Source organism: Fukomys damarensis, unplaced genomic scaffold (assembly GCF_012274545.1).
Source record: "Fukomys damarensis isolate Sample0158 unplaced genomic scaffold, DMR_v1.0_HiC HiC_scaffold_20, whole genome shotgun sequence".
Classification (NCBI taxonomy): Eukaryota; Metazoa; Chordata; class Mammalia; order Rodentia; family Bathyergidae; genus Fukomys; species Fukomys damarensis.
In genome coordinates, this window is record NW_022900932.1 from 16,194,343 (window position 1) to 16,204,682 (window position 10,340).

The window sequence follows — 10,340 nt, forward strand, 5'->3', positions numbered from 1 at the left end:
TGGTTAACTGGGAAATTATTTCTGATTTGAATTTTTCTAGAGCCTGATTGATCTGTTTTGTTACCTCCTGTGCTATGGGTCCAGGGAGTCCTGTTGGTTCACTATCAGACTTTTCATCCTCATTTGTCCTACTATTTGCCATTGGTGAACTGGAAATCTGTTTTTGTGTCTTGCTTAAGTGTTTTCTCATTTTTATTTTTATTGTTGGGTTGTCCTTCTTTAATTTCTGGGTATTACTTAAATCTTCCTAATATAGTTGCGTTTTAGCTTTTGAGTTTCTAATGACTCATAGACATCCTCATTTTCATAATATCAGAGAAAACAACCCTTTAAATCAATCACAACCCTTTATCCCAATTGATACATTCAGCAGCCCAATAGGATCAGGCACAGCTTGCAAACTGACCACTTGTGGTACTCATTAATGTATCCCCTTTAACTCATGTGAAGTAAATTAATTTCAAGAAGCAGCCCCTAGTATGTTTGCAGTGAATATGCTTTTCAATATAGCATCTTTACCATTTAGGATGGGGGGGTTAGACTTAGAACGAGAGGATTAGATAAGTGAAAGAATTAGAGCAGGTTTGAAGTGAATCCAGAGGTTGTAGAATTACCTTACTATCTTTACAAAACTATTAACTTCAGGGGGGATAGAGAGAGTGCAGGAATAAGGACAAGAATATATCCCCTTAACAATAACAGGCGCTTGCCTTCCCTTGAAGGTACAGAGCCATGAGTGAGGTAAAAAGAGGGACTGATTTTCTAAAAATGGCTACAATAATATTTCCATCCCCACCTGCTTTCTGGAACCTACACGCATGCACATGCACACACATCAAGAGGTGGAATCTGTCCCCCACTCCTTGAACTTGGGCGAGACTTTGTAGTCCACTCAGCAAATGGAAGGCAGTGGTGAGTGGAGGTGCTTCCAGCCAATTCCAGCCCTTAGCAGGCGAGTCACTGCGGCCTTGGCTGAGGCTCACACTTCCCTAGGCAAATACCCAACTGCATCAGCTCTGGATTCCTGCTCCATGGAGTCTACCAGTGGGGAAGTGTCATTTATGCCATTAGGTTTGGGGCAATTTGTAACTTAGTACCACACAGCCCAAATAGCCAATCACAGCTCTTGATGCCAGGTTTGGTTCCGTGGCTGCCATGGGACAAAGTCACCAACGGAAGAGCCACACACTGTGAGCAGGGTGATGGGGTCTAGAGCTCCAACCCAGAGGGCAAAAGCTGCAGGCTGCTCCTCACCTGCCTCGTCCCCAGGTCTTCCTAGGCCACGACGTGATAACCTCACTGCAGGTGTCTGCAGGCGGCTACCCTGGCTTCATTACCACCAACAAACACAGTGACTGTCAGAGGAAGGTTTTTTGAGACAGGGTCTCACTATGTAGTTGAGACTGACCTGGAACTCACTTTGTAGCCCAGGCTGGTCTCAAACTCACAGCAATCCTCCTGCCTCAGCCTCCCAAGTGCTGGGATTACAGGTGTAAGCCACCACTCCCGGCAAGAAGAGATTTTTAATTAAGGAGTCACATTCTTCCCCCCTCCCCCTGTACTAGAGACTGAACTCAGAGATTCCACATTAAACCACATCCCCAGCCCTCTTTTATTTTGTTTTATTTTATTTTTTACTTTGAGATAGAGTCTTGCAAAGTTGCCCAGACTGGGTGAAAACCTGCCTCAGCCTCCCTGAGTGCTGGGATTACAGGTGTCCACCACCATACCTGGCTTTCTAGTTACAGAATTATTCAGGCTTTGGATTCCTCTGTTAGTTTTGGCAGTTTGTGTTTTTCTAGGACTTCGTATATTTTGTATAAATAAACTGGTAAAAAGTTATCCAGCTGCCTTCTTAATCAGTCCGGAGGCTCTCTCTCCTATCACCCCTCAAATTGTGCTGTAGGGTCACTCCATGTTCTCTTGCCTGGCAGTCCTGCCGGTGGTATTGCTGCCATCTCTTTGTGGCCCTGGCCACCTTCTCCCAGGCATTCCAGGACAGAGTGACAAAGATGTTCTGCAGCCTGGCAAACTACATCCATGGCCTGCAATTCACCAGCAACGTCACAGACCCCTGAGGACAGCCTTAAGTGCCCTGGAAGGTAGGGCTTCTCTGCACCCCTACAGTGGGCAGCCCTTTTTCTTTTCCTTTCCTCCTCACTGATTTCCCAAGCCCAGCAGACACTGGGAGCCCACGCTGGCAGCGGAGGTCACAATGTCCCACTCTCAGATCCCCCACTGGCTTATTCCCTGCTGGGGACAGCAGGATGGAGCAGGCTGCACTGAGAGCTGGGATCTGAGGACAGAGGTAGCTGTTTATCCCAGCATGACATGACGTGTGCTGATGCCCACACGGGAGCAGAAAGTGTGTTCTCTGCCATGTCTCCAGGATGTGCCCTCTGCTGCATCCCTGCTCCCTAGGGAGCCTCCTTCCTTCTTGATGGTCTCCAGAACTATAAAAGATGGCATTGTAGGTGGTGCTCCTGACGGAGCAATGACCTTCCGGGGAATCCCACCCTGTGCAATCCCCACCTTCCATCTGCCTCTCGGGCTGGGTGCCCCTTGCTACCTTGCAACCCCTCCCTAAAAGAGAGGCCACCCCAGCTCTGCCTCCCTCCAAGGGTGGCTGCCCCCGAGGGTCCTGACAACATTGTCCTTCACCTGGCCACCGTGCTGGGGACAGCAGAGGACACAGTCATTGCCAGGCCCATCTGCTGGAGTCATTGACCCCAGAGACTGATGAAGAGCCTACTCAGCCAGCCCCAGAACCTGACACCCAGGGATGGGCCGGTGCCTAGGCGGGCATGGAGGGGTTAAAGAAGTGTGGTGGGAGATGGGAGACTGGGGCTGGCTGTGCTCCTGGGAAAGAGCTGGGCCAGCTCAGATAATTAGAAGTGAACATCAGTAAACAATGCCTTTTCCCCTCATTAAGGACAAATCTGTATGTATAATGTGCCTATTTTCTCTTTCATTAATTTATAAATGGCCACTACTTTAAAGCCATTTAGCCAGCAGTTGTGACTTGCCTGCCGGCTCAGGGTCTGACTCTTCTTTCCCTCCTTGTAGACAGAGGCGCCTGGGCACACAGCCCCCAGGGGGAAGTGGGTTCCTCAGCAACACCCTTTCCACAAGGAGCTCCTGCCTCCAGCCCCTCCACCCAACTAATATGGTGACTCCCTCAGACCTTGTCTGTGCCCTGGAGGAGCTGAGGACCCAGACTCCTCCTGTCACCAGCAGCATCCCAGAATGTACCCAATCTGCAAGCATCCTTCAAGAACAGCCAACCAGCTGGGACCAGAGACCCGAAGGTGAGAGGCCATGTCAGCCCTCATGGAGTGCACGGTCCAGTAGAAAGATCAGCTTACACGAATTGGTAAAGAAGCGGAAGTCCACACTCCAAGTGGGGAAGGCTTCCCAGATGACAGTGTCTCCTCCATCAGTCTAGGAACATCCCTGGGAATTAATATCAACTCTCCCTCATCAGGCTGGGGGTAAGGAAGGGAAACCTCCAGGGTTAGGGACTAATTGCTCCTACCACATCAGGAACTCCCATGAGCCAGGATCTTTGCAGGGCAGAGCCTGTCTTCCACTGGCACCCCCAGGACCCTGGGTATAAAAACAGAGCCTGGCCCTTGCAGCAGCTTTTCCTATCCCACCTCGCTCTGGGGGCTAAAATATTCACCAACGCCAGGCTAGGACTTGGGAGACATGGGGGTGGGGACAAAATGGGAAAAGGACAAAATCTTTGCCCTCCAGAGCACCCACAGGATGTGTGATTTTGCAGTGAGATTCATCTGCACAAAGCAGTGGCGAGAGAAAGGAAAGGGGATGGAAAGGAATACTGGAGTGCTCGTTTTGTGGCAGCGGGAGGCATGCACATTACCTGCTCTCATCCACTCAAGCTCTCACTTAGATGATATTTACCCTATTCTACAAAGGAGAACTGAGGATCCAGAGAGGTAAAATGACTTGTTCAAGGTCAGTCACACAGCCAGTCTGCAGCGGAACTGGGAGTTAAACACTATATATTTAGTTTTAAAGCCCAGGCGTGGTGGTGCACACCTGTAATCCCAGCACTCAGGAGGCTGAGGCAGGAAAATCGCTGTGAGTTTGAGGCCAGCCTGGGCTACATAGTGAGTTCCAGGTCAGTCTCAACTACAAGGTGAGACCCTGTCTCAAAAAAACCAAATCCAAAAAAAAAAAAAAAAAAAAAAAAAAAAAAAAATAGCTCAGGCTCTCTGACCACATCGACTGTCTCTGACTGTCTCTGCAGGTGAATAACAGAGCCCACAGGCAGACAGCAGAAAAAAGAGAGAGGAATCAAGGAGGAACCCTCCTCCCGGGAGGTGCTAAACCTCAAATGCAGGAAGATTTGGAGAGGCCAAAGGCGACTTGGCCAAGAACAAGCAACTTGCACATGGAGAGGTTTGGAAAAAGACCCTGCCAGGCAACATGCTTTCTACTTAGTTGGTCTGTAAAATACACATCAAACTGATCATAGCGGTCACTTCCAGTTGGGGTGGGTGTAAGCAGGTAGCAGAGTCAAAGGACACCTGGCTTTTGTAGGGTGACCACTTGTCCAGCTTTGCCCAGGAGCCCGTTCCCTGTTGCAAATATAACCTAGTAACCACCAGGGCTTTCACTCTCAGATGTGTCCTTTCTGGTGATAAATTACAGAAGGGCCCTACTTATCTGTAGCATTTATTTTTTTACACAGTAGGATGTATTAATCATCACTGTGTCACTTCTCCTAGTACATAAACAGGAGGCAGAGTCCCGCTGCCGACCTCCAGGCCCCTAATCCCACGCCTCAGAGGTAAATATCGGTACCAGTTTTCTAGCATCCCTCCTGAGACTATAAACCCATAGATAACCACGTAACCTGAAAACGCCGAGAAAGACACAAACACAATGAAACGGACGGGATGCACTATTTCAAGACTCACTCTTCTCACTTAACTGTGTCTCTCAGGACTGTCAGGAAACCCTGAGTAACACAGGTCCTCAGGTCCTGTCCGCAGAGAGCAGATCCAGGGAGATCATGGTGCGGCCCACAGGTTTGTATTTCTGTCACGCTTTCAGGGTAATTCTGATGATGCCAGTCTCCAGCATGCTACTCTTTCTCCAGAGAACAATCATTCACTCACTTATTCCGTAAACAATTATAGGCTCTGAGTCTGGCCATGGCCCTGGCTAATCGTGGACTTAAGCAGAGAATATGGGAAGCGCTGGCCTGCAGGACACAGCCCCCTGGCTCCTCCCAGCAGGATCCACACGTCCCTGGCAGTCACCATAGTGGTCATGAGTACGGTATGACAATCAGCCCGAAACACGGCACATCCTCTTACTGTGTAGCCTTGGGAAAAATACTTAACCACTCTCTGCCTCGGTTGCCTTATCTGTATAATGGGCACAAGTGTGCCCACTTCACATGATAGGCACAAAGTCAATTGCAACCATTATTATTATAATAAATTATGATAATAAATTATAAGTTCTTAATATAGGATTAATAATAAAAGTTCTGTAATGCTCTTACAAAGAATGCTTAAACATTCATAGCCAAATCATGAAGAAACTGTGAGACAAATCTACTCAAAGACATTCTAGAAAACTGGCTTGTACTCTTCAAAAATATCAATGTTGTAGGCTGGGGATTTAGCCCAGTGGTTCCGCTACCTGCCTCACAAGCACAAGGACCAAAGTTCGATCCCCGGTACCAAAAACGAAAAAAAATCAATGTCCTAAAAAACAAGTAGGGAATTCTTTTAGATTTTAAAAGGTGAAAAAGCCAGTCATGGTGGCACCTGCCTATAAATCCTGCTCTCAACAGGCTGAGGTAGGAGGATCACCAAGAGTTAGGCCAGCTGGAGCCACATAGTGAGTTCAAGACCAGTCTAAATTATGTAGCAAGATCCTGTCTCCAAAAAAATAAAGATAAAAATAACAGCAATAATAAATAAAAGGTGAAAGAGACATACAAGTACATGCAATGTATATTCCAAGTTTGGATTATATTTTATATTTTGTACTAGATTTTTAGAATATATATATATATATTTATATATTTATTTCTATATATATTATATATATATGTATCCATAAAGGACATTATTGAGATAATAAGGGAGACATGAACAATTACTTCTATAGCACTGTGGAATATTGAATTTCTTGAGCATGATGGTTGCACTATGTAAACACCCTCACTCTTAGGAGCCATATGCTGAATGTTTAGCTTGCTGGTGGGTGTAGCTAGTGGTAGAGCTCCTGCTTAGCATGCAGGAGGCCCTGGGTTCGATTCCCAGCACAACAAAAGCTGGAGTCAACGTGTCATGCTCTATACATATACCTCCCAAATGCTTTAGAAAATTGCATGTGTAGGGATGGGGAGGAAAAAGAGACAGAGAGACATAGAGCATGTAGAAAAGTGTTAATCGATGTGTTAACGTATGGGTGTTTCTGTTCTTTCCATTTATTTTATAGATTTGGGATTTTTAAAAAGAAAAAGTGAAAAGTGATTGTTTATGAAAGTTAAGTGTAAGGCAGAGGTGTTGGCACATGCCTGAATCCCAGCATGCAGGAGCCTGAGACAGGAGAACTGCTGTGAGTTCAAGGCCAGCCTGGAATACATAGTGAGACCTTGTCTCAAAAAAAGAAACAAACAAACGAAAGTTAATGCAGGACACTAGTTGATTTGGGCAGAAGGAGTAACTGACAAGAACCTGCTGGAAGTATCCAGAAGGCCGAGGACGCCCTATTTCCTGAACTGAATTTGTTTACTCTAGGATAATCCTTGAGCTGAATTTCTCTTCTTGTCTGCTTGTGTGGCATGTGCAGTGGATGCGTTTATTTGAAATAATCATCACAACAAAGCAGCCTGAACCCTATCCCACTGATCTGGGTCTGTAAATGCAGCGAGGGCTCAAGGCCAGCGCAGAAAATGCAAGGAAAGCTGGGTTCCTTCCCTGACCACTGTGCCATCTCCAGGGGGAAGGCAGCGGGGCCTGAGTCTGATGCCAGCCTGGCCTTCAGCCTGGCTCCTTGAGGAGGACACAGGATGTGTCCAGGAGGTGCCCAAGCCAGCCCCTCCGAGGGAGTGGGGTGGCCTTGACACCACTCTTCTCAGGCCGGATGTTCTCTGTGTCAGCCCCCTGGGCTCAGATGGATGTGGAATTAATGAGGCATCTCATCTTGTGTGAAAAGTAAGTCGAGGGGTCACATTTCCTGCTCCTTATACTGTTCCCTATATATTGGACCAGATCAGCTTCTCTGGCTGGGGACAGAGCAGTCACCGCTCTTGTCTTGTAGATTAGTAATTGCTGCAGTCCTCACTTGCCTCGATGAACGGGCGTGATAGCCAGGGCTGACACTTACATGGAGCTTAAGACCTGCCTGTTTCTGTTCTGGGTGTGTGGTGTATTTAACTCATTTACTACAACTCTCTGAGACAGGTGATATCTTTTTGCCCATTTAATAGATGGAGAAACGGGATTGAGACATTTTTAAAACTAATTTATCCAAGCAGGATTGGCTACATCATTTGCACAACTCGGTGCAAAATGAAAATGTGAGGTCCTTGTTCAAAACTTACCAAGATTTTTAAGACACCAAGCATCAGTTCAAGTCTGGAGCCTATTTAAAGGGACCGATCTGTGACACCACACAGGTCCTCACAGCCACGAGCCAGACCTGTATGCACCATAACCAGCAGGCAATTCGGTGGGAACTCAAACCTAAGCAGTGTGACCCCAGAACGTGTTTTTCTAACACTGTTCAGATTTATACCTCTCTGACTCATAGGATCTTCCTCCCCTCACCAGTGACTTTCCAAGAACCAAAGGTGCTTACTTGGTGCCAGGTAGACAGAAGGGATGGTCTCACCTGTCAGTTGCAACAAGGGATCATTTGAGCAGCTCAGCGCCTCCATGGCCACAGCTGAAAGGATGCCCTTCCTGGCCCAGACGGCTGGATGGGCACAGCATGGCCATGACCAGAACTGCAAGACCAAGAGGGTCTCTGTGTGCCATCTGCTGGGTTGGCACCAGGCTCTTCTCAAGCACCTGATATAAACTTAGTTCACTTATTCCAACTCTTTATTTTCTGAGGGTGAGCTTTCCCTCTGAGATCCTTATCTTTCCCATCAGAAGATCTCCAAGAGAACCAATTTAGTAGATTGGAAAGGCACCAATACCCTTAACCCCAAATGAGAAGGGTCAGTCAGGATCTGGAGCTCAGTTCTCTCAGGAGGCTGCCTGGTCCCTATCTCTGAGTTCATGACCAGCATCTCACATCAATGCCTCCTTATAGTATTCTTTGTTGCACCCCTTTCCCAGAGCAAAGTGTTTACCTACTTACCTCATAGTTGCATAACTAAAAGGAGAAACATTACTTATCTTCCAGAAAATCTTATTTTGCCTTAAAAAGCACTTTTTTACAGAGTTTAACACCATTGGTACACAGATGTCATCCCCAGATACTGTCTCAATGCCATAGGTGGCTAAGCAGGGTTGGATAGTGGGACTTTAAAAGACTACAAGTTGGAGGTATGACAAATAGGAGGAGCAGAGATAGTGACATATGTGTTACTCTTACCACTTATACTACTATAATTTTAGTCACTTATACCCAGTGGTTAGTGACTTTTGGAAATGTCCAGGTTATTCTCAGTACCCTGGGTCTCATTGCAGTCAAGGCTAAGTTCCATTTTAAATATGTGTTCACTTGCAGATAACAGGATACCCAACCTAAAGTGGTCAAAACAAATAGAGATGTATTCTTTTCACAAGAGAAATATAGAAATAGGGTGGATAGTGATATTGATTTACTAGCTGAACAATGTCAGGGTGGGCATTGCTACAAATCTGTCTTTCCATCATGCAGTTCTTCAAGTCTTCATTCAAGACAGAAAAAGGCAAAATAGGCCAGCACTGCGTGCATCTGATATTCTTTACCAGAAAAGGAAAAGACTTTCTAGCACCTCCAAAACACTTCATCTTACGCTTCATTGGGCAAAAGAGAGTTGTGTGGCCTTCCCTAGCTGCAAGGGAGTCTGGGAACTTATCTTGTCCAGGGCCAGGCACATTTTAACTATGAACAAAGTTGGAATGCTGAAACAAGGGAGAAGAGGAAGATGCCATGTCCTTTCTCCTACCCTCCTCTCAGCTGCTCCAGGACCCCAAAGCCCCTGCCTAACTACCCTAGAGTCCTCACAAAGGAACCTCTGAAACCCTGCAGACCTCCCAGGACCCAGAGCAAGAAAGGCCCACCCAAGGAGCTGGTATTTCCCCTGAGCTGGCAGGCACTAAAGTCAGCATGTTCCTGCAGTGATTAATGATGCTCTGCAGAGCTGGGGAAGAGGCGGCTAATTAGCTATAGACTGATTAAGGACATGCAAGCAAAGTCCCAGACACAATAAATGTGAACTTTCCATCTTTCTCTCCCTCCTCCCCCTGAATCCTGCCACCACCAGCAGAAGTTGGATCTGAAGCAGTGCTTAAAGTCTGCCTGCCTGGGGCAGTCCGGAAGATGTCACATCCATCATAGCTCCCACTGCCTAGCATCAATCAGGGTGTGGTAGCAGGGGTGAGCATATGAGATCTGTGCTCTGGGCCAGGCATGGTACTAGCTGTGTGATCTCCAAAGCAAACTGAATCTCTGCTCTAAAAAAGCTATAGCTGATCTACAAAGGTCCAGAAAGGGCTGAGTAGAGCATGACTTTTAGTCACTGGACAGGGTTCCACGCAGGGATTTGGGGTGGGTTTCATGAGTGCAGAGGGAACCCTGGAGAAAGAGGAGGCTCTGCACAGGAGGGGAGAAAAAATGTGCAGAGAATAGTTCTGAGCCAGTAGGTGGGACAGGATAAGACAGAGGTAAGGACTGATGGGAAACAGGAGGTGAGGTATGATGTAGCCCAGCTGTGTACAGCCTGGGTTTCTCCACAATACATGCTGTCCACATGCAAGGTGCCCCCGCCACCCAGTATTAGCCCATTCCACCTCCAGCTGGGCTACGCCCTGTGTCTTCCACACCAGAAAGCACATCCAGGTGCAGGTGAAGTCACCATACAGTGGTCCAAACTGAGTCTGGGTGCAAATAAGCTCTCTGACACATGAGTCTTGTATAAGATAAGTCTGTGATAAAGACAAAGGATGCATTTCAGGAACAGATAACAGAGAAATTCAATGAGGGTGACTTCTCAGGTCTCAGTTTCCTCCCAGGAGACAGCACAGAGGGTAACAAAGGTCAATGCCTTGGGAAGTACCCTCTCCACCCCCACCTTGCTGGTTCACTCCTCTCTGTTCCTCAAGGCTCAGCTTCCTCTGACCCCTCAAGGTTAG